Source organism: Ornithodoros turicata, unplaced genomic scaffold, assembly GCF_037126465.1.
Source record: "Ornithodoros turicata isolate Travis unplaced genomic scaffold, ASM3712646v1 ctg00001414.1, whole genome shotgun sequence".
NCBI lineage: Eukaryota > Metazoa > Arthropoda > Arachnida > Ixodida > Argasidae > Ornithodoros > Ornithodoros turicata.
The window spans coordinates 6,264-11,824 of record NW_026999596.1 but is presented as its reverse complement, the minus strand read 5'-3'; the positions used below and the strand labels follow the sequence as shown (position 1 = coordinate 11,824).

General features: G+C 44.9%; 1 long non-coding RNA gene across 1 annotated transcript; it reads left to right on the top strand.

The window, feature by feature from the left end:
- The first annotated feature begins 928 nt into the window (after window positions 1-928).
- LOC135376959 (uncharacterized) lies at window positions 929-2,932 on the top strand. Its single transcript, XR_010417930.1, has 5 exons — window positions 929-1,018; window positions 1,098-1,161; window positions 1,238-1,702; window positions 2,622-2,710; window positions 2,820-2,932. It is a non-coding gene; the product is annotated as an uncharacterized LOC135376959 (long non-coding RNA).
- The last annotated feature ends 2,629 nt before the right edge of the window (window positions 2,933-5,561 follow it).

Here is a 5,561-nt window from a genome sequence, read left to right as displayed (position 1 = left end):
CCATCATCTTTGTTTTCGTTGTCATTGCTGGGCGCAAATGGCCGGCGTGTGTGTTGTTAATGTTTCTGTGCTACAAGTTTTGCAAAGTTTGGTTCGGAGGGAGTATGGAACGCCGTTTTGTGGTCAACGTGGCCAGAGTGCCTCAAAAGTACTCCTGCCGCATTCTGGTCACTGTTATAAGTGTGATGCCCTGACACCATCAGCAGCTTTTAAGTAGATTCATGGCACATGAGGAACCTGTGATGTACACCATCGCACACAGTCAAGAAAAATGTAGCATTTAACCTTGCTTTCCTTCATTATAACAAAAAAAAAGAAAGAAAGAAAGAAAGAACACCAGAGAAAGGGTCGGCAAAACAGTGAGTGTTTTGTTGTTGTTGTTTTTGATTCTATCGATCTCTCACTGTCAGATTGCACTGCCGATCTGTTCACAATCATAACTAACTAATACCTTAGCTTTGGCCAATCTCATGTTGCAATTTTGCTTCAAACACAACATTCAGTGATTCTTATGAAAACAGCAGCATTTCTCGAAAGATCCTGGAACGGCCACAATCTCAAGAGGTAGTACGATTCTACCCGTCGTCATATTTCGTCCGCCAAGCCATTGCGCGGAGATGTTGGCTCCATGCCCATTTCAACACAGGCTCACTCGCCCGCGCTCGCGCGTCGTCGCTTTGCCTTCATGCCACCAGCCAGCGCTGCCTGTCGCGCATGCGCTGTTCTTGTTGGGTTCGCTTTGGCTGCTGTAACGGTCGTTTCTCGTCGCCGCGTGTAGTTCGCGTAATTGCGAGCGTTCCAGCAAGTCTAAAGCGTTTAAGAGGCTTTGGGCATTGTTGTTCTCACCTGATGCTGTCGTTCTTGCAACCCGTCTGATATTGCAACTGTCTGTAAGTGGAAGCGTTTCTTCTAACCGCGAGCAGACCAGTTGGTCTCGTTTGGCATGTCAAAGAGTGAAGACGCTGCCTTGCATGTGAAGCCAAATCGTTCTTCGCCTTCAGGATTCTTGCCGTTTCAGGTGTGTAATTAATATAACTGTGAAGTAATATGTTCGACTGCGCCATGTATTCTCATTGTCCGTTTTACTCTATTTGCAGGGATCTGCACAACGACAGGGAGATAGAACGCCAAGAGAAGTCGACTGTATGCTTTGTGCAGACGGTATGTCATATGTCTCTACACTGCTCTACATATAAGTGTCCTGCCATCGTATTTTCTGGAACGATATTTCTTGCAGGTTCAGCGTGTATGACGCAGCGGCCTCCAGCAAGAGAAACTCAAGCACCGTGTTCAAATGCGGTGGGGACTCTTGCTCGACATGACAACGCTTAGAAGTGCTTTTTCGGAAGAAGGACAAGTTGGACCGGAAATGAGGACCTAGGTGTGCTCTTTTGCGTTGTTGTTCACCGTTCGATCATTACCAATTTTCGTGCCCCCGTGAGTTCAACGCTCAGGTATGTTGATGATAACTGGATATGCGTTAAAAGGTACGTACTCCGGAGTGGTGAATTGTTGTGGTGAAGTGATTTGTTGCTGCTATCTCCTGTTTCGTGAGGGTTCTTGTCGGTACTCATATACCGCAGGCATGAGGGGCTTTCTTTGCAGAACATTTCAGTAAACCAAGACTGCAGCATTTTCAAGATTGCCATAACCAGCATCAATGCAGCTCTCATGTCAACATCAGCATCAAGACAGCTCTGATGTGAGTATCAGCCACGGCAGCTCTGATGTTAACATCATCATCAGACCAGCTGTGATGTTAACATCAGATCTGATGTGATTTGGGACACTGTCTTAATGCTAACATCAGCTGGTGTTAACATCAGCATCAGAGCAGCTCTAATGTTAGCATCAAGACAGTGTCCCAAATCACATCAGACCTGATGTCGCTTTTTTTTTTCAATAGGGATGCTTCTCCTTGGCCATGTTTTTTTTTTTTTTGCTTATTGACGTTTTTGTGAAGGAACGCCGGATATGTGCACACCATTGACTGTCAGCCCTAGTCCCGGTCAGCTGTCATTTTTTACAGTTTTCGTTGTAGTAATTGCTAGTCATTTGCACCAAAGGTGCTGGATGTGAACTATTTTCTCTTTCCTGGACTTGCATTTCTCCCAGTCGTTGGCTTTGTAATTTTTTCATAATTTAAATTTTCTCTTGGTAACTCTTGAGTTTCGTAATCCCTACGCTGTGCATTTTACCATTTTTTATAAAGCTCATTCCACATACCGCGTGCACAGACTATTTTGTGCTGACGTGCAGCAATTGTTCCGTTACGTCTAATGTTACATGCCATTCATTTTTGTGTCTGGGCAGTACTGAAGCATGAGCAGATAGGCAGACTGCCTATTACTGCATAACTTCGTTTTCTTCGAGACACCACCACTTGTGCAGGCAGACCGCCTCTTGCTGTATACTTTTCTTTCTTTTGAGACACCGTTGACGTGCCAGTGGTTACGCAGGCAGGCTGCATATTACTGTATACTATTTCCCCCCATGCAGCAATTTTACCGTTACGTCTAATATTAATGCTACATGTCGTTCCTTTCGTCCTGGGCCACTACCGAAGTGCAAGTGGTTAGGCAGACTGCCTACTACTGTATACCTTTTTTGTTTCCTTTCAGAGACCACCTCTTACTGTGTACGTTTCCCCCCCCCCCTTTTGAGACACGATTGAAGGGCCAGTGGTTACGCAGGCAGGCTGGATATTACGGTAGACCATTTCCACCCTTTGCTTTTCAGGCTACATTGCCAATGACAGTAGTTATGCGGACAGGCTGCATATTTCTGTATACCCCTCTTTTTTTTGTTTTTCATTTCAGACACAATTGGCATGCATTGGGTGATGCAGGCAGACTGCTTAGTGCGCACCACTCGTCGTTTAGTCTATGGAGGTGCTACAAGTGTTGTGTCAGTCAATTTCCTCTCCGAAAATAAAATGTTGGGCTCCCCACACACACTGTTTACACTCGAAATTATTGTAATTATTAAAAATAAGCATATTAATGCTAAAATATGCATGGGGGGTAAATATGCATGGGGGGAGCCCCTGCCAGCATTATCGGGGATCCGTCGGGGACCTGCTGGGACCGAATACTTGCTGCCGATGTCGGTCCTTAATCATCCCGGTGTTGCAAACTGGAGGAAGGACCGGTATCGGCTGGTGGCATGCCCCCGACTTTGTAGGATTCTTTCCCGATGCTGGACCGGCTTCGCCCCGGTCCTTTGTGCTGCTTGGGCAGCATCAATGCAGCTCTCATGTCAACATCAGCATCAAGACAGCTCTGATGTGAGCATCAGATCTGATGTGATTTGGGACACTGTCTTGATGCTAACATCAGCTGGTGTTAACATCAGCATCAGAGCAGCTCTGTGTTAGCATCAAGACAGTGTCCCAAATCACATCAGACCTGATGTCGCTTTTTTTTTCAATAGGGATGCTTCTCCTTGACCATGTTTTTTTTTTTGCTTATTGACGTTTTTGTGAAGGAACGCGATATGTGCACACCATTGACTGTCAGCTCTAGTCCCGGTCAGCTGTCATTTTTTACAGTTCTCGTTGTAGTAATTGCTAGTCATTTGCACCAAAGGCGCTGGATGTGAACTATTTTCTCTTCCCTGGACTTGCATTTCTCCCAGTCGTTGGCTTTGTCATTTTTTCATAATTTAAATTTTCTCTTGGTAACTCTTGAGTTTCGTAATCCCTACACCGTGCATTTTACCATTTTTGATAAAGCTCATTCCACATACCGTGCACAGACTATTTTGTGCTGACGTGCAGCAATTGTTCCGTTACGTCTAATGTTACATGCCATTCATTTTTGTGTCTGGGGTACTGAAGCGTGAGCAGATAGGCAGACTGCCTATTACTGCATAACTTCGTTTTCTTTGAGACACCACCACTTGTGCAGGCAGACCGCCTCTTGCTGTATGCTTTTTCTTTCTTTTGAGACACCGTTGACGTGCTAGTGGTTACGCAGGCAGGCTGCATATTACTGTATACCATTTCCCCCCATGCAGCAATTTTACCGTTACGTCTAATATTAATGCTACAAACCGTTCATTTCTTTCTGGGCCACTACCGAAGTGCAAGTGGTTAGGCAGACTGCCTACTACTGTATACCTTTTTTGTTTCCTTTCAGAGACCACCTCTTACTGGGTACGTTTCCCCCCCCCTTTTGAGACACCATTGAAGGGCCAGTGGTTACGCAGGCAGGCTGGATATTACGGTAGACCATTTCCACCCTTTTCTTTTCAGGCTACATTGCCAATGACAGTAGTTATGCGGACAGGCTGCATATTTCTGTATACCCCTCTTTTTTGTTTTTCATTTCAGACACAATTGGCATACATTGGGTGATGCAGGCAGACTGCTTAGTGTGCACCACTCGTCGTTTAGTCTATTGAGGTGCTGCAAGTGTTGTGTCAGTCTATTTCCTCTCCGAAAATAAAATGTTGGGCTCTACACACACTGTTTACACTCGAAATTATTGTAATTATTAAAAATAAGCATATTAATGCTAAAATATGCATGGGGGGAGCCCCCTGCCAGCATTATCGGGGATCCGTCGGGGACCTGCTGGGACCGAATACTTGCTGCCGATGTCGGTCCTTAATCATCCCGGTGTTGCAAACTGGAGGAAGGACCGGTATCGGCTGGTGGCATGCCCCCGACTTTGTAGGATTCTTTCCCGATGCTGGACCGGCTTCGCCCCGGTCCTTTGTGCTGCTTGGGCGTGTTCTCCACGTCGCCAATCACTCTAAATACGCTATTTAGCACTGTTTTCACGATCTAAAACGTTTTCAGCTTGATTTTTCCATTTCCGGCGCATTTTGAATATTCGTATTCTCCACGTCGCTAATCGCTCTAAAAACGCTATTTAGCACTGTTTTCACCATCTAAGACGTTTTCAGCTTGATTTCTCGATTTCCGGCGCATTTTGATTATTCGCATTTTTCACGCCGCCACTCGCTCTAAAAACGCAATTTAACACTGTTTTCACGAACTAAGACGTTTTCAGCTTGATTTTTCGATTTCCGGCGCATTTTGATTTTTCGCTTTCTCCACGTCGCCAATCGCTCTAAAAATGCTATTTAGCACTGTTTTCACGATCTAAGACGTTTTCAGCTAGATTTTTCGATTTCCGGCGCATTTTGAATATTCGTGTTCTCCACGTCGCCACTCGGTCTAAAAACGATATTTAGCACTGTTTTCACGATCTATGACGTTTTCAGCTTGATTTTTTTCATTTCCGGCGCATTTTGAATATTCGTATTCTCCCCGTCGCTAATCGCTCTAAAAACGCTATTTAGCACTGTTTTCACGATCTAAGACGTTTTCAGCTTGATTTCTCGATTTCCGGCGCATTTTGAATATTCGAATTCTCCACGTCGCCAATCGCTCTAAAAACGCTATTTAGCACTGTTTTCACGATCTAAAACGTTTTCAGCTTGATTTTTCCATTTCCGGCGCATTTTGAATATTCGTATTCTCCACGTCGCCAATCGCTCTAAAAACGCCATTTAGCACTGTTTTCACGAACTAAGACGTTTTCAGCTTGATT